Source organism: Daphnia magna, linkage group LG3, assembly GCF_020631705.1.
Source record: "Daphnia magna isolate NIES linkage group LG3, ASM2063170v1.1, whole genome shotgun sequence".
Lineage (NCBI taxonomy): Eukaryota > Metazoa > Arthropoda > Branchiopoda > Diplostraca > Daphniidae > Daphnia > Daphnia magna.
The window spans coordinates 4,340,683-4,359,507 of NC_059184.1; the positions used below are offsets into that span (position 1 = coordinate 4,340,683).

Consider the following 18,825-nt stretch of genomic DNA (forward strand, 5'->3'; position numbering starts at 1 on the left):
TTTTTTTTTTTTCTTTGGGCATGTCCTGGCACACAAGAATTAAAAAAAAAATTAATCCCACACGACAGGTAGTTTTTTTTTTGTTTTTTTGTTTCTACGGGCGTGTCTTATCCCTCCCCCTCCCCCCCAAAGTCCTCTGTCTAGTCTGAATTATCAAGCAAACGTCACCATATTAATTTTGGGTCTCTCTTCTTCCTCTCTTGTTGATCCATCTCGATGAGTTTTTATAATTCATTATAAATGCAACGACGATGGTTTAAAAAAAAACAAAAACGGATGGAGAGAATTTCTTGACTTTGGTTCAGCTTTTCGGTTTCTTCGGCGGCCACATAATTATTTATTTCATCAGATTACCTCTCTTTTCCTTGGAACTGACCTCCGTCTCTGATTTTTCTTCTTCTCGAAAAAAACAAAATTAATTGAAAAAAAAAAACTGCTTTTCTCTTCGTTTAATATTTTCTATATGGAAAGATGGCATCGTGTTCTCTCTTGTTTTCTTTCTATTCGCTCTCAGAAATAAGAAAAAAAAAATTGCTGACAGTGTTTTGTTTTTTTGTAATTACCCATGTATTTACTGTATATATTGAAAAAGGTTACACTTGTGCAAAATATATCGTGAATTGACACTGTGATTGTGAATCTCAACCACCGCACCCGGGGTTTGAGGGGTGGGGGGTGCCGGAAAAGGACGCACACACACACCATATGTCGGAGCCAATTGAACTTAATTCAACCACTTCCGGCGGCTGTTAAAATACCTCGTTTCCTTCCCATTCCCCCACATAAAACTCGAGAAGGGGAAAGGTCCTGGGAGAGGAAACAAGTCAAACAATTTCCAAAAATTGAAGACTGCAAGTACTCAACCCTTTACAACCAGAAGGGAAATAGATGATGGAACGAGACAGAATTGATAAATGTCAAACGATTGAAAGATTCAATCGAAAACAGTTTTCTTTAAAGGAATAATCGATATATCCTAATAGATAATATGAATGAATTTATTTTTTTTTTTAAAGAAGCCCGTTGGCTACACACACACACACACCATGGCCATGACATATGGTTCTCGTACAAAGTTTTGGAGAAAGGAGACGAACCACTTCCGGTGGGGCCTTTTAGCTGCCAGTCTGGCTCCATTGCTGCCCCCGCATGTTCACAACCCCTCCTCCTTTACGGCCCCTTCCCAATCCCCACGGTTCTCATCTCTCTCTCTCTCTTTTTTTTTATCCTTTAAGCTAAGAAGAAAAAAGAAAAACCGCGCGACCGGATGTCGACCACTTTGACCCGTCCCTTTTTGGATTCTCTCCACACACACACACACACACACAAAAAGGCAAGATGGCGTGTCGAAACCAAACCAAAAAAGGCTTTTTTTTTGAAAATAATGATAATAATAAAAAAGAAATACTTAAATAAAAAAATAAAAATTCATTTGTCATTTTGTTATGTGCTGAATGGGGGTTACGGAATCGATGGTGGTAAGAGTCGGTTCAAAGTTGCACGCCCACGCTCGTTGCCATGGCAACACCGATCGTCAATTGCACAGGTTTTCTCTCTTTGTGGTCAACGCCATTTTTTCCCACGACGCACCGTTGGTGTGAAGCCCGGATGTGTGTGTCTCCCCCACTTTTCATGTACACACATGGCTGCAGAGTTTGTGTATAGTCTTGTTACGTGTACGTTAAACCGAGACGTGCACATCCACTTGCTTTGCGAAGAGCACAGCAGCAATGATTCGTTTTCCGTTTGGCATCACATTCAACTGATTAAGGTAAGAAACAAAACACATTTGATTTATCTTTCTGTGGCCGTGTAAAAAGCAAAATATAACGGTCTTATGCAATCAAAGCGTGAGCTATATATATATGTATAATATGTACGTGTATGTATATATTTCTTTTTCTTTCGGTTTTGTTATCTGGCTGCTGGCCGCTTCAGATTTATCTCATGTCCATTTTGGAAGTGAGCCGTGACCTCACGAACCTGTTCCTCCTTCTACTCGCCTCATTCACCCCCATTCCTTGTGTAGAGGAGGTTTTCATCGGCCTCTCTTTCACACACTCTTTCGCCCTATTTTTTTTTTTTTTTTATTATTATCTTGTTTCCTTCTCCCCACTCTCTTCGCTTTCGGCTGCGGCTCTTTTTACATTGGGAGTTTTTTATATTTTCCGCTGCAATGAACCTGATTTTCATTCAACTTTTTCTATGTGCGTGTGGCGTGAGCCCTTCCTTCCCCCCTCTCTTTGCCTATCTAGCCCAGGTTCTTTTCATATCAGAAACGTAACAGGATCTGCACAACAGCAGAACCTGTCGGTCGTGTCAATAACGAATGAGCTCATTTGACTATTGGAACTTCATCGTCCCATTGACATTTTTCCTCTTTAAATGCAAACTTCTAAAAATGTGTTGTTGTTTTTTTGTGATGGGAAAGGATGCAACAACAAACAAAAAAAAACGCGTGATTTAATATTCAAGTAGGCGACAAGAAATTGCGTGTGGAATTCATTTTTTTTTTTTTTGGCAGTGAGTGTGTAGACTATAAAAATACAGGAAAAACCCACGATCAATGAAGTCTGGTGCGAAATTCTCCATAGCAAAAAAAAAAAAAGACTTGACTGTGTACGACTATAATAAAGAAGAAGTTTTTTCTTTTAAATAAAAAACAAAACAAAACAAAACAACAATATAACAACAAAACAGAAGAGAAGGCGCGAGTCGACAGAACGGCGCCAGCCGGACGCACACACCTTTGGGCCGTCTTTTTTCTTTTATAATTTCTTTTTCCTTTCTTGTTTGGTTCTACATATTCACCAATCTGTTTGTTGCTTGCGGGACGAGTAAGAAAAAAAAAAACGAAAAGTTTTCTTAATTTCTTTTAGAACACGATTGTTAAATTCATCAATCACCGACGAGGAACAGAAAAACAAACAACTAAGATCGGAAACTTCTGAATGGATTGTTTTGTTTTTTCCTTATTCAGCCATTGGCTGTATAGTATTTTACGTACATTTTTTGCCTGTACGTCAATCAAAATGTTGGAAGTCTATATCACTAAAGTAGTATAAGAAGAAGAAAAGAAAAAAAAAAATGAGTGTGTGTATGTGTGTGTGTGTGTGTGTGTGCAATGAATGAACCCGTAGCTGCGACGAGGCCCCTAGGCTTGACTCGTGCCACAAATGTCAATAGTCCAAAGCAACAACTCGGAATGCCAGACATAAAAAAAAATAAAAATAAAAATACGTACACACAGTATAAAAATCTATGTGTATTAAATTTGTTAGGGGGGATGGGAATCTTTGGCTTTTGACCTCCAATAGGGTACACAGCCCAGAAAGATGAAGAAAGGCCCTTTGAATAAACACAATGAAAGGAGAAAGAAAACTAATAATTAAATTATAGTCTATAAGGCTTAAAATCGAATAACTGACAATGATATTTAAGATTTCGACGGAAAGAAAAGGCGGATGAATGAAAAGAAAGAAAAAAAAAGGGAAGATGGTAACATAACATAGATGATGCAGACGTAAAAGAGATATGACGGAGTGGCTGAATAAGCTGGCGCACCTTTAGCCATCAGTGGTAAGGAAGGAAAACCTTGGCTCTTTCGCTCCTTTTTTAAACAACAACAACAACAAAACAGATAAGAGAAAGAAAAAAAAAAGGGCCTTTGGGTGAAACATTCAAACCTTTTCTATATAGAAAGCTCTTCTCTCAAATCGGCCACTATTACCAAATCGGTTGGCCGTGTGCGCGCCATCCTCCTCTTTTTTACACACACACGCGCGTTCTTTTGGGATGGACGAGCCAGGAACAAGAAGAAGATGGCCGTCAAGAAACCATGTGCTGGTTTTATTTTATTTTATTTTTTCAAACGTGCATACACCTTTCTTTGGCTGATGGTTGCCTACCTCTTTCTGGCAATGTTATAACAACCTTGGCGCACCTCATAGCCGCCGGCAAGGCAAGATTGAACGTCCAACGTTCACCATCTCACGCCGACCGCTCGGGCAACCCATTTTCATTTTTTTCTGTCTCTCTTTTTCTCTTCTCCTGCTTTTCGAGTAGACACACGCACAAAGACGTAGAGCTAGGCTTTAAACACACTAAGAATTGTATATATATATATATATACACTGCCATATTCATGTATATAGATATATACATAGAAGTAGTAGAAATCAATGAACCTGGCTTTTTCGGGCTTTCTTTTCGCTCCATTCCCGACTCGCCTTTCATCTAGGTCATTCCTTCGTGACCGTGCCAGCCACCGTCACCTACAAGAGTTGGCCATTTATATACAGTTCCACTGTACTGTCAGCACACGTATATAATCTACCGAGAATAAACAAAAACTCGCATTTTTTGTGTGTGAGTTTGTTTTGATTAACATTTCAATAGCCGATCTAAATGATTCTAGATTGATTCTGCATTTGTGTGTGTCTCGTTTTCAATGATTTCATTCAATCGGATGACAAATTTTCAGCCCTCACTAACAGCTGAGTAGATTTGCATAATAGGCAAGTCTCCATTGAACGCAGTCGTGTATATACAGAGGCGTATGACGTTTGTCTTTGAATGTTGTGCTCACGCGCTTTGCATACACAAAATTCGTTAAGCTGTGACTGCTTTTTAGCCGTTCACCCCTCCAACTGACTCGTTTTTGTGGGCCAGGGTTTTTATTCTCTCTTTTTAATCTCTCTCTCTCTCTTTCGATTCTCTTTTTCTTTCTCCCTTTTCTTAGTTTTTTTTTTCTTCTTTCTTACCTGTCCATTCGGTTTTTTTTTTTTCTCTTCTACCTGAGGTGGCAAAACCGGTCTTGAACTCTTCCTCTCTTCATCCATTGACGATTGTACACCGAGAGTCACTGGCCTCCTCCTCTTCTTTTCCAACAACTCCCCCACCATTTAATACCCCCCAAAAAATATGCATATTATTCAAATTGAAAATGAATTCAAATCAAAACACCTTTTCATAATTCTGGAAATATCATCTTCCATGCACAGAATGGATAAGAAAAATGTCTGAAATATAAAATTTTTTTTTTTAAGGATCGTCTTCAACGAAAAAAACAAAACAAAACAATAATAAAAAATGGTGCGTGAAGTCGAACGTGAAAGCGTCAGAGGGCCGCCTGCCAACAAGGCAACAGGTTGTTGTTAAAGAAAAAAAAAAAAAAAATGCTGACCAAAAGAGAAAGAGAGAAGCCCCCTAAAAAAGGGAGGCTCCGACTTGTTATTTTCTTTTTATTACAACGATTGCCTTTTCGTCTTTTTGGCCCTTCTCTTACGGCTGCTGGTGGTGGCCGGTTTGATTATATCCCGTTGCCCTTTTTTGTCTTGTGTGTGTTGGCTGACGCGCGGGACTAGTGGCTGGCCAACGACTTTTTCTTCTTCTTTTCTCGTTCTCTCTTCTTCGTCTTTTCTTTATGGACAGCAGCAACGTTTCACCCAATCCTATTTGGCTTTCTTCTTCCTCTTCTGTTCTTCATCATTACAGTTTCTTCTTTAACATTTGCTTTCGTGTCTTTTTCCTTTTTTTTCTTTTAGCTTGAAACTCCCCCTTTTTGGGAAGGCCTTAGCTTCTTTGTAGTTGTTTCCATTTTCCCCAAAAAGCTGTGTGTGTGTGTGTGTGTGTGTGTTGTAGCACACCTCTCGTCTACTACTTTTCAAAGCAGGGAGAACGCAATTGACCGCCTTCCTCACCGTTTCTTTTTTGTGTGTCCAGTTGCAGACGACCGTGCCTTATTTGGCCAGCTCTTGGCTACCTGTCCTTGTGTATACAATATATACTATGTTCGCTACACTACACTTTACTGCACTAGACGCTTTCCCATTCTTTTCTTTATGTTTTTCTAAGACACAAAACTATCTAACTTTGCTCTTTCACCCCCTCTAGCCTTTGCCGATTTTTCATAACAATTCCTCCTGTTCTGAAGGAAGAAAAAAACTGCAACAACAATAAGACATTCGTTGCTGGTGGCTGGTGTCAATTGTTCGACAAACCCCCTATATTGCAATCTTTTTGTTCTCACTCGTCAAATAGCGACAGCTGGTGCCCTCTTTTTTATCCCCTTTTATCGCACCTGTGTATGGTTTTTTTTTTTTTTACCTTGATATGTGCCCCAAACTATTTCTTTCTATACCTGAATGGGAAATCTTTTCTTTTTTTTTTCTTTTTCTTTTAAATATCTGCGTGTGCGTGTGTGTGTGTGTCTCCCAACTTTTTTCTTTTCTTTTCAGACGAATACACACACGCGCATACAAAAGACTTGACCAACAAGGGATGGAGCTTTAAAGCGCTTTGGTGCGCACACAGTAGCAATCACGACCCCTGAAGGAACAAACAGAGAGTTTGGTTTCTTTCTATTTAAGAAAAAACAAAAAAATGATTTGAATTTTTTGTTGTTGTTGTTGGCGGAGACGTGGTCAAGACAACAACAAAAAAAAAAGCTCGCCGTTTCCCAACTTGGAAGCGAAACGAGAAATCAAGGTAAAAATTCACGAAGCAAGTGAGGTGTGTGTAGTCAATCGGGTGACGCACGTCAAAACAGTTTTTCCATACACGCCTTCGCACAATGCCATCCATCTTAATCGATGATCCAACACCCGTCGAGCCGCAAAACGTTCTCGGCTCTTGAGTGCGTAACACAAGTAGTCGGCTATCTCGTCTAATACACACACACACACACACAGATTGCTCGCCAACCAACCTCACCATTTGCCCCCCTTCCTCCTCCTGCTGCCCCTTATTGCTCTGAGCAATTGCTTATAGCCGGACACTCCCCTTTCCATTGATACGCCTATAGTGTACTATACCTATTTATTTATTTTATATTTTAATTACTCAAATGATTTCTTTTTCCCTACTTTTTTATCGTTTATGCTTAAAATAATTTGCATCTCGCACGTTCATCTATTTTGGTTTTCTTTAGGGAAGATTTTTGTTTTTAATGATTTAGATTCAAATTTAAAGACGTATGTACTAAAGCTTTGTTTTACGCATTATTCTCTCCCTTTTTTTTTACGGTTATGTTTAACTTGTACTTATAGACCATTGGGTTATAAATGTGTCTAAGAGTATATGCATCAAAATGACCTCGAGTTCAAGTTGTATGGCCCTAAAAAAAAAAGCCAGACACGGGCCTATTCATACGAGTAAAAACCGGCCATTTTGTGCGTGTGTGTCGTTCAGTGTCAGCCTTTTTTTTTTTCGTTCTCTCTCAACTTCGGTGTATACAAGAAAAAAACAAATCTAATGTTGATGTAAACACAGCAAAAGAAAGACGGAACATTCAAACCTAAAAGGCTAACTTGGCTTTTTAAAACTAGAAAGAAAAACCTTATGATACCAGCGCAAACGAAAGAAAAAAAAAAAAAAGGGAATTAGAACGCAACCGCAACACTAACGCCGATGGCTATCAGGGTGGGTGCTGCTTGAGGATTCTTTTGCTGTTGGGGCTGGTCGGATGGTTCCCGGTCTGAACCATGAAAATCTATCTGCTTCAGGCTGCATCTTACCAGTCACTGGACTAGTGACGCCTCTCTTTCGGCTGCAAAACCAACCTGAAAACGTTTTGATTTTTGTGTGTTGTGTGTCTTTCTATAGAACAACAATCTATCCCAACTCTCGGTATACACAAAGACACCATCTTGGTTTTCTTTTTTGGGGGGAAGGGATCCTAATCAACACATGTCAATCGCACTGGTCATTCTTGACCACAGTAATATCAGTGTAGGGACAACAGGGATAAAAAACAAAAGAAAAATCATAAGATTTTTGGATGCTGGTTGAAGGAGGGGGGGTTCAGCCTTTTGGGTTGGAGGAACGACGACATACAGCAGACCTAACAACATACACCAGAAGGAAAAAAGAAAAATAGGGAAGAGACCTGCCCATTTGCCTTGAGGGGAGGTGCACTCAGACACACACACACACACACACCACAGCAGTTTTCTTTTTCTCTCTCTTTCTCTCTGTTCCTTCTTTACACTGTTCTTCCATGTTATTTTTTTTTCTCGTTTAAATAAATAAATATTCCAACAGCGGATTCAGTTGAGCTGGTCGCAGTGAACGAAGGAAAAAGAAAAAGAGGAGTGCTGCTTGGGTTGAAACGGCGCCGTCAGTGTGTGTATAGCCTCAAGCCTATACATATACGTCACCTCACCAAAAATCTTGACCAAACCTTTTCAGAAAAAGGCACACGGTCGCCATCTATTTTCTTTGATATACGAACGTTTTGTGATGTGTAAACAAATAACCATTCCCCCCCCCCCTTCCCCCCTTTGCTTGTTGTCGCTTCCAGGAAATGAATTTCTTCCGTGTAGCGTCTTTTCGACGTCGATGCGTAACAATCGATATATAAAATCGCAGAATTTTGTACGAGAAGACAGGTTGCAATCTATTTATCTTTTATAATTGATTGTAGTAATTGATTGAACGTATTATTTTGTCGTATTGACACGTTTTTTTCTGTAAAATTATTGAACTGATGACTTTAAATTTTGAAGAGTACTGCATTAAAAGTTCATTGCAAACGCAGTCGAAGGAACTTGCGTTGTCGATAGCAAAAATTATCACACATTTTTATAGTCTTCCAAATTTGCCGCGCTTGCCTTTGATTATTTTGTCGGTATGCGAGACGGGCGCCAAAATGTGATTACTCTGTGGTTTATTGTTAAGCTGCTGATTCAGCTGGTTAACCTTTTAATCTTCCAAAATGCAGGGCAACAAGTACATCACTTTTTCTTGTTTCAAATATAGTTTTGCCACCACAGACGTAGGAATGATAGTCGTCTGCTGTTTTCCTTCGACGGGCAGAATGAAAGAATTCGGATTGGTTATGATATTTAGAACAAGCAAACATTATCTAAAGCATGCAATTTGCAATGTCCAGCACTATTATGCAAGTGTGTTAGCAGCTGGCATTTGAGGGCGTCAGAGTAAAAAGACCAAGTCTCTTAGCTTTGCTCACCGTTGTTTGTCTATTCTAGTGCCATCTAGTGGACGAAATATAATGTCTACATTTACGACATATTGCCAACAGGAGACATAATTAAACCCTTGCTATCTTTTGCAAAATTTTTTAAATGGGAAAAATTAATTCGGCGAATTTCCAAACTGACTTCATTTACCAAAATTGGGTGGGACTGCAGAATCAAAATATCTTTGGTTGCCCTGATCTTGGCGATATTTTAAACAATGGCAACCACCGGCTCGTACGAGGATATTTGCGTTGTAAAAATCCTGCTATTACAAACTAATGTCCTTTGCAGCATGTCTACCTAAAACGTAGCTGCTTATTATTATTTATTTTTTTTCGTTTAGTGCTACAACTGTTTTCTATGTGAGTGACAGACTGTCTGCTTTGACTTTACAAAATTTCATTGTTTTCCACTGGGAGATGTATTGCTCTAACACATTCATGCTAAGCTTTAAGATGGATTACTAGGCCAAAAAAGAGTAAGCATCAGATTTATGAACACAAGGAATCCACTGCGTTCTAGCATTTTTTTTTTTTCAAGATGCCTGACGTAGCCGTGTTGATGAGCCTTTTGCCTCCTCAAAATAGGAACGTCTGTCGTATAAATAGCTCAGCCCTAAATGCGACGTAAATAATATGTTTTTATATATTTATATTAGCAGCAAGGAGTCAAGCAAAAATTCAGAACAAAGAAGTATTCTACACTTAAACTCTTATTCCTAAGATTTCGTGTTGAGTTTGAAGCACTTGTTTTTTTTTTCGACCATTGCGTTCACATTGCCTTCTTTTGATTAAATAGTAATGCCATTTTGTGTTTGATTTACGCCGAATTGATGATAAATTAACTAAATCAAAATTTCTCTGTTGATAGATAGAAATAGAAATGATGTTAGTTTTTGTTGGCTTTCAATTGAAGGCCTTGTGAAAAGCATGTTCCAACGGCTGGAAAAGATCGAGGGCGCCATTGGTGCTAAATAAAAGGAAAACAAAACTGCCTTACGAGCGAAGTATATAATTTCGTACCAGGTGCTCCAATTTGACTTCGTCGAAACATCGTTACTTCGTCGAAATATCGTTACTTCTTCACCTTTCTTCTCCTTCAGGTAACAATGATAATTTACCAGTGGCCCGGAAGTGGTAGGGCTTTTCCTGTGATCACCTTGTTCTCTTCCATGTCATGGGGTGTAAAGTTCGTGTGCCATCCGCCTTCTAGTAAGAATTATGGGAGAGAAAACGACGCACGATGAATTTTATGACCGGAACAACGGTTCACTTTGCCCGAACACAGGTTACCAACTGAAATCTTGGAAGATTGCCAAAAGGTATTTTCATTTAAGTAAAACATTTTTTTTTACATGATAATGATTAAAAATATATAACTTTATTAGGTTTTTCAAGAAAATCACTTATTTTGCAGTCGTTTCGTTATACAAACTAAATTCAGCTTGAATCGGTTTAGGGAGAGCTAAAAAACGACTCCCGGGCTTTGCTAGTTTCCTGAAAGCCATACGAATACATATAAAGGGCAAAAGGGTTCGGAGGTAGATGTGGTGGATCGAGGAGTAGACATGAAAAATTGAAAATCGTGGTCGTATGGGCAAAGGTAGATGACGCATGGAAAAGATGACTAGAGATAAATTGGAAAGAGGATGCTAAAACTAAATAAATATGTTTATGGTACAACCCCGTGTGATATGGGAATAGTAATGTATTTTCGCTGAGGAGACTGTACAGTGCAGTTGTGAAACCTGTAAGGGACGGGTTGAGAGAGGAAACGGTTGTTTTTATTCTAGAGTACAGATATGGGCCATGTCACTCGTGGCGTTCGTTGCGGACTTTTGGAGAACCCTCTCAGGTCCTGCTCTAAAAAGACATTCACGGTTTTCATGTTTTACCAGTAAATAGTGAGCTCGTTATTGCGTCAGAAATTTCAGAAAGAAACGAAAATAAACATTTTTAAAAGAAATACGTACGTAATGGTTAAAGAACAGTAATATGATAAAAAGAATGAAATAGTAAAATCGCTGGTTTAATCAGAAAAACAACCAATTAATCGAAACAAGCGTTTTATTTTGATTGTTCCGTGTGATTTTTATCGAACTTCTAGAAATGTCATTTTTTGCAAATTTTGAGAAAAGTGGGAAGAGTGTGGCCTTCCCACTTTTGTCAAAATCTGCGAAAAGTGACATCTCACGAAATTTGACAAAAAGCATACGAGATAACCCAAATTGAACGTTGATTTCGATTAAATTGTTGGTTTTCTCGCTAAACCACCTGTTAAAATACAAAACAAAGTGCTGCTCTTAAACTTAGTTTTTGGGTTTCTCTGATTCCAAGTGTTTGCGAATCTGATTCCCTTTTATCCAAAAATCGATTAATTATGTGGAAAACTAATGTTTTATTCTGAATTAGCTTCTCATTTTGGTTGTAATAGGTTAAGTTTTATTGAATTCCTAGTCAAAATTCTAAGCCGATTTTGTAAACAAAAAGTCGGGCTTAAAATGTCGAGCTTAATTAATCAAGTAAAACTAGATATCTTATCAATAGATGGCTACACTGTTTGGTGGGTCGTCTGCAGTAGAAATTGACGTTTCATCAGATGTAGCCTAGTTGTTAGTGATTCGAGACGTGTTAAGCGAGGAGTAAAAAAATGTACAGTGCGTTCTGTTTTAAAAATTCTTTTGGCTACTCGGTAATACACTGAAATTTGCCATTATTTTGTACCAACCTGAGGGACACTTTTTCACGACACACACGATTGTTTGAAAGTTGATTTTTCACTAGACGTCATTTGAATGTACAGTACAGTATATTTGCATGTTATTTCTTTCTGTTTTTATTTGCTGTCAGACAATGTTTTCATATATTTAGGTTCAGTTCCTATCCACAGCCCCCAGTCCTACAGTGTGCAAAAATAGAAAGTTGAAATAATCTACTCATTGTGCTATCCTGCACAATGCAAGATTCATGTAAGCAATCTTGAAATGATATATCGTCAGTAATTTTGGTTTATATGTAGTTTTCATATGCAAATCTATGACATTTATATTAGCTAAACTTTTATGGAACATAGGACTACTCAGTATTAAAATGCTCGGAGGAATTTTGCTTAAGGAAATTTGCAGCTGTGGACTTTATTTAGATGACTCTTGTATCGGAAATATTTTCCTTAATAGGATGTCTTGATGCTAATGAAGTGTCATTGGAAAGATTGTAATAAGATTTTTAGGTGTTTCACAAATGTGTAATCATGTTAATAAAGTGACTTTTTCGTATTCTTAAATTAGCAGGAGAAACCTAAAGTTGGAGGACAATAAATTTGTTTCGTGTTACTAGTTTTGTAAAACAAATGGTAAATTGGTAAATGAAACAACATGTTACCTATTACTTTAAATAAATTGTTTTTAAAAGTGGAGATTGATTCCAAATCTTCAGCTTTCCAAGCAGACACCCATCCACAAAGCCATGGGCGATAGATGATATTCACAGTGGGCACTACTGCGTTGTAAATTGGTGTCACTTTTACAAAGCCAAACAGGTATAACAAAAATGACATTTTAAAATTTGTTTACATAGAATTATGTTGCTTCTTTGCTTCATTGGACAGCAGATTTTGATCAAGTGTCTACTGTGAAAAAGATCATGTGTCTCCAACGAAAATGGCTCTCCCCAGTGTGTCATTCTGATGCAGAACTCCTGAAATCTAGTTGAACGTTTTGAACCATCTCAGGACAAAGTTCAAGTTCTAGGTCTGTCGGTTTTTTCTGCCTGTAAACCCATGATTAAAACTAATTGAAGTGCAATTTATTGTCTAGTTTGCAGCGATATTAGAAAAGTAGTCGCTTTGTGGAGTTTCTTCGCCATCCAGTGAATCAATCGGAATGATGTTCACTTCCTCGACGTCATTGCTCGCGTAATTTAATAACTTTGTGCTTCGAAATAAGATGTACTAATCTTTAATTTATTTAAGAAAACTTTGATGCATTATTCTTATCTCAAGGTTATATCGATCGGTAAAGGTAAATCGGAAAAGAGTATTTTTCCTTCACATAAGAACAGAAATTTAAGCATTAGCAAGTCATCCGCATCCAAACAGATCAAACACACGAGGTATTCCGCCTCATCCGGCAACTTACCATCCAGCAACGCATCCATCAACAGAATGTTTATGGATCAATGGTTATATATTGTCGTCATAATGAATTGAAGGTCAGTGGTGGTCATGGTGGTTCACCCACATGAGAGTGAACTGGTTGAACTAAATAGATTTATGTTGATCATTCGTGTTATCGTTAACGTTTACGACTGAAAATCATGACTTCAATTTTCACTCTACACAATTTCTAATATTTCCAAGTTTCCACATGTTGCAGCTACATTACATAGAAAAAACAGTCAACATGTTCATGTAACTCATGGCTCTGTGGTTGAGCACCAGTGTGATATGCCGATAGTTTAGGATCGATTCCCGTCAGAGTTAAAATGCTATATGGTTACGAATAAGTTAATGAATCTTGTAAATGCAACGGTAAGCACTCTCAACTAGTGTATAATTCTGGAATATCACAAGATGAATGCGAAGTAAGACAGGGAATATAATAGCGGTTAATAATCAAATGCTTTTTAAGTACAACTTTACCTAGGTACAGCAATGTGCAAAAGCAGTAGATATTGTAATAGTATCAGTTGTAGCTCAGTGGTAGAGCATTGACTGTATAAGCTAAAGGTAGTGGGTTCAATTCCCAAGTATTACATGATAAGTGAATGAGTACGTAATTAGAAAGTCTCATTAAAAACAATGTACGTTTATACATCTGGAGTACAATCAACTAGAATAAAATTTTCAATGAAATCCACTTGGAAGAAAATTCATAAAATGAAGCAACACAAAATTAAAATTTTTAAATACTTGTATTGTTTATGTAGTAGTTAGTAGCTTAAGACAGTGTCTCCGCTTGCCATCAACCAAGACAAGCCGAGACACTGCCTCAATTGAATTTGAACCCCCGGGGAGATTACCCGGGGAGTGGCTAAGAGAAGCCGGAAGAGGATGGAAGGTTTCGGACAAGTTTTTACGTGAGCGATTAACCGTTAATTCGGATTTGTGGGTAGCCTCTTCGCCCTCCAATGATATCATAGAACTTGAGGACCCCCACGTCCCCTTTCCGGACAGCGCACTCACAACCTTTGCTGCTGATCACAGTAGGGGCATGACCCCCTACGGGCTTATCACAAGTCAAGGGGAAACGGGGCCACAGAAAAGAAGGGAGCCCAGATATGCACTTCAATTTATAAGAATTTTAATATTTTATCTTCGAGATGAATCAGCGACTAAAGGTAACGTGCATGTAGCGTCCTTTGAAATTTCCACATGTCCTTCCAGCTGTTATCGTTTTAAAATCTCGTTCAAGTATGTACCTCTTTTGATTCAGTATGATTATTAACCTATGTCGGCCAAAAGGAAACGAAACATTAATCAATACATAAACGATTACCTATAAATATGTATTCAATAAAATCGTGCAATCCTTACTTCTTGTTCTGGAGAACTGATAGTATTCATTGTATTCAGCTAATGGTTCTCCAGATATCCTTGGATTTTAACATTCATCTTGCATGGAAATCGTCCAGTCAGCATTTGGTCATTACTTTCCTCTTTAATACATTCTGTTGATGGATGCGTTGCTGGATGTTAAGTTGCTGGACGAGGCGGAATACCTCGTGCGTTTGATCTGTTTGGATGCGGATGACTTGCTTATGCCAAAAATTTCCGTTCTTTTTATGTCAAGGAAACGAATACCCCCTATAGTCAGACACGTGATCTAAACCTGCTGTCTAATGAAGCAAAGAAGCAACGCAATTCTATATATTTAAAAAATGCTATTTTTTTAATACCTGTTTGGTTGTAAAAGTGATACCAATTTACAACACAGTCGTGCCCGATGTGAATATCATCTATCACCCATGGCTCTGTGGATGGGTGTCTGCATGGAAAGCTGAAGATTGTGGAATAAATCTCCACTTGTGGGAAAAATTGATCTTAAGTAATAGGTCATGTGTTGTTTCATTTTACCAATTTACCATTTGTTATAAAACACTAGTAAAAGGAAACAAATGTATCATCCTCCAGCTTTAGGTTTTCCTGCTAATTTAAGAATACAAAAAAAGTCACTTTATTAACATGATTACACATTTGTGAAATACCTAAAAATCTTTTTACAATCTTTCCAATGACACTTCGTTGGCATCAAGACATCCTATGTTTTTTGTTCCAAGAAGAAGGAAAATATTTCCAATACAAGAGTCATCTAAATAAAGTCCACAGCTGCAAATTTCCTTAAGCAAAATTCCTCTGAGCATTTTAATATGGAGTAGTCCTAACTTCAATAAAAGTTTAGTCATATAAATATGTCATAGATTTGCATACGAAAACCACATATAAACCCAAGTTTACTGTTGATAGATCATTTCAAGATTACTTACATGAATCTGGCATTGTGCAGGATAGCACAGATTTTTTCAACTTTCTATTTTTGCACACTGTAGGACTGGGGGATGAGGATAGGAACTGAACCTAAAGAAATGAAAAAATTGTCGGACAGCAAATAAAAACTGAAAGAAATAACATGCAAATATACTGTACTGTACCTTCAAATGACGTCTAGTGAAAAATCAACTTTCAAACAATCCTGTGTGTCGTGAAAAAGTGTCCCTCAGATTGGTACGAAAAAATGGCAAATTTCAGTGTATTACCGAGTAGCCAAAAGAATGTTTAAAACAGAACGCACTGTACATTTATTAACTCCTCGTCGAACACGTCTTAAATCACTAACAACTAGGCTACATCTGATGAAACGTAAATTTCTACTGCAGACGACCCACCAAACGGTGTAGCCATCTATTGATAAGATATCTAGTTTTAATTGATTAATTAAGCTCGACATTTTAAGCCCGACTTTTTGTTTAAAAAATCGGCTTAGAATTTTTACTAGGAATTCAATAAAACTTAACCTATTACAACCAAAATGAGAAGCTAATTCAGAATAAAACATTAGTTTTCCACATAATTAATCGATATTTGGATAAAACGGAATCAGATTCGCAAACAAGTGCTCGGAAATCAGAAAAACCCAAAAACTAAGTTTTAAAAAGGGCAGCAATTTGTTTTGTTTTTTTTTGGTAGGGGGTTTAACGAGAAAACCAACAACTTAATCGAAATCAACGTTCAATTTGGGTTATGCCGTATGCTTTTTGTCGAATTTCATGAGATGTCGTTTTTCGCAGATTTTGACAAAAGTGGGAAGGCTATACCCTTCCCACTTTTTCAATTTTGGCCAAATTTTAAATTTTTCTTAAAGTACATGTTGTCAATTCAGAATTGAATGAAAATTACGGAAATCAAGTTTATTTTTCTATTGGTCTCATAGTTTTTTAAATAAACGTAAAAAAACAAAACAAATAGTAAAGTTTGTGCTATAACAACACTTTGTTTTCCCTCTTTTTTTAAACACTGGTTGAACGAGAAAACCAATAACTTAATTGAAATAGCGTTTAATTAACGTAAAATTTTGATTATGCTGTGTGATTTTTGTCGATTGTCAAAATTTAAAATTTTGCCAAAAATTAAAAAGTGCGTTCAGTCTAAAATCACGGGAACTTCAAGTTGCACTGCAGCGTTATCTGCTTTAATTTCAGCGCCATAGGTACCTCCGAAATCGAAACACCAAATAATCGCGAGAAATCTCAGAATACGGGGGGTCGGTTGTGAATGATGAGGATGACTTTTGATAGAATCCCTGTCGGGAAAATGTAAACAGGGTTCTCCTCAACGGGTCTGAGTTTAAACCTATCGGGAACTTCACGAACGGAGTGAGGTCTCCTAGTAACTTATTGCAGCAGAGCTGCGGATGTCGGGAAATATGGTCGTATGTTTATAGTGCAGGATCCACTCATCCGGATGCGGACCAAAGTGTATATGGAGGAAGGAAGAAAGAAAATTTTTTTTAAGTAGCTATCTTATTTTTCACATGGAAAGAGAGAGAGAAAGAAACACGCTTCCAACTCAGACAGAGATTGGGAAAAATAAACACTTTGTAACCCTCCACACTCTGACGGGATGAAGCAACGTGGAATAATAATAATAATGCAAGAAACTAATAACCAAAATGTGGAAAGAGGGGGCGAGAATGAATGCAAAAGTGGGGGGATAAATCCGGCGATGGTTGAACAAGTTTGACAATAACTATGCATGCGAAAATCCCCCGTTTCACTTTATGTATGTGTGTCATCTTTGGCAAGCGGCTCTCTTGTCACGATATTAAATTTCAAATATCCTCTTGCTATGTTGAGCGAAAGAACTGGTCGGGCGATAAGATTTGATATACTGCATGCTGCACACGGTCTGCATGGTAGAGCGGGGTAGGGGGTGGGGGTTACCGGAAAAGGATGCCATCAGTCTTGTCCACTTGGACCTTTCCGACGACTAAGAGCAACAGCAGTAACAACAACAGCAAGAAAACGATTTTCAAAAGCCGTCCAGTGACCATCTCACCAAGGGGAATCGAGACGTTCCAGACAACATCGAATCTCTCAGCACTTGGGTTTTTTCTCATTGCAATCTGCAGTTACTCTAGGAACGCATAAATAATAAAAATCTTTCAAAAAGTGAATGCACTTGTGAAAACAAGCCGTTGAATCTGAATAAATCCGATTGGGTTATTTCTCATCCAGGAAAGTAAAAGAATCCATGTGCCTCCATGTTGAATAACGTGACATTTCACGTTCATGCGCCCAGTCCATCCATTTACTTTAACCTAATGTAGAAAAAAAATAAAATAAAATAAAGACACAGCATGTGAATAATAATAAGAAAAATATAAATAAATCTAAGTTAGAAAACTTTGGTAGGGGTGACGGGAAGAAGAACTTTCTCCGGTTCGGTGCTCTTTGTTTTCTTATATCTGTTTTCTTTTGCTTCTAAATATATGGTTTTGCGTCCCTGACGCCTTTTCGATTGACTTTCACTTCATCTCACTCACTCCAACGACAACGCTGCCGACGCTCCTTATTTCTCCCACTTTTCCGTAGCGCCGCTCCTGTTTTTATTGAGTCAACGTGCGATATAATGGTGGATATCGATTGCTGCCTACCCTCCCTGGCCCCTCCCCTCTACGTCTCTTCCGTGAGTTTCAGCTTCAACAAAGGCTTTTGTTCGACCTGCAAAAAGACGCTGGCGCAACGTCTCGGTCGTCTCTCCTTGTTTTCAGAGACACACAATCACGCACAGCACAGACTGAGAGGGGAACTATGGGATCTGATCGCTTCCAACTCTTCTTCTTCATCTTGTCTTCCTTTGACAATAACGCCAGATCGTTTTTATTATCAAATAACAAACGGCGTTGGGGCAAAAAAAAAAAATCGATCGGTTCTTTTAGCGTTTTATGATTTTGATCGGTCAAAGTGCTATCAAATGCAAATAAAGCAAACTACAATCTCAGTGGGCTATCAATGCGGGGAAAATGTATTCAGTGCTGAACGCGCAACGGAATTTCAAGCAAATTATAATGTAGTTCAATTTTTAAATGCCCTTCCTTAAAGGTGATTTGGTCTAACATTGCTTACCGTAACTATATAGGTAACCTTGTAAACAAAATATGCGTTTTAAAAAATCTGATCCATTCAAGTTTTCTTGTAGCGATGGGCGCTTCGTTGTTAGGCTGTTCTAGCCTTCTATGGTGATTTTTCCTGAGGTTTATGTGACGCAAATATGCGCATCCCACTTCCAAATTCAATTTCCTTTTGTACCACATAAAAACTTATTCGAGAAGCGCAAAACTATTCTTTTT

At 38.0% G+C, this 18,825-nt stretch overlaps 2 long non-coding RNA genes across 23 annotated transcripts; one reads left to right on the forward strand and one right to left on the reverse strand.

Annotated features, from left to right (window-relative positions):
• The first annotated feature begins 2 nt into the window (after window positions 1–2).
• On the forward strand, window positions 3–13,262 carry LOC116918852. 17 transcript variants are annotated; one of them, XR_006644271.1, is made up of 12 exons: window positions 3–1,771; window positions 8,044–9,459; window positions 9,522–10,083; window positions 10,171–10,302; window positions 10,369–11,777; window positions 11,852–11,949; window positions 12,054–12,209; window positions 12,268–12,332; window positions 12,392–12,518; window positions 12,591–12,729; window positions 12,796–12,926; window positions 12,981–13,262. It is a non-coding gene; the product is annotated as an uncharacterized LOC116918852 (long non-coding RNA). The 17 variants fall into 17 exon arrangements; XR_006644260.1 differs by having other exon boundaries at window positions 9,522–9,778; window positions 9,852–10,302; XR_006644268.1 differs by having other exon boundaries at window positions 9,522–9,778; window positions 9,856–10,302.
• A 904-nt stretch (window positions 13,263–14,166) lies between these two features.
• On the reverse strand, window positions 14,167–15,848 carry LOC116918148. 6 transcript variants are annotated; one of them, XR_006644279.1, is made up of 7 exons: window positions 15,629–15,848; window positions 15,464–15,554; window positions 15,201–15,361; window positions 15,062–15,125; window positions 14,876–15,001; window positions 14,514–14,815; window positions 14,167–14,425 (listed from the first exon to the last, which is right to left on the reverse strand). It is a non-coding gene; the product is annotated as an uncharacterized LOC116918148 (long non-coding RNA). The 6 variants fall into 6 exon arrangements; XR_006644278.1 differs by having other exon boundaries at window positions 15,062–15,122; window positions 15,185–15,361; XR_006644276.1 differs by having other exon boundaries at window positions 15,185–15,361.
• Between the last annotated feature and the right edge of the window lie 2,977 nt (window positions 15,849–18,825).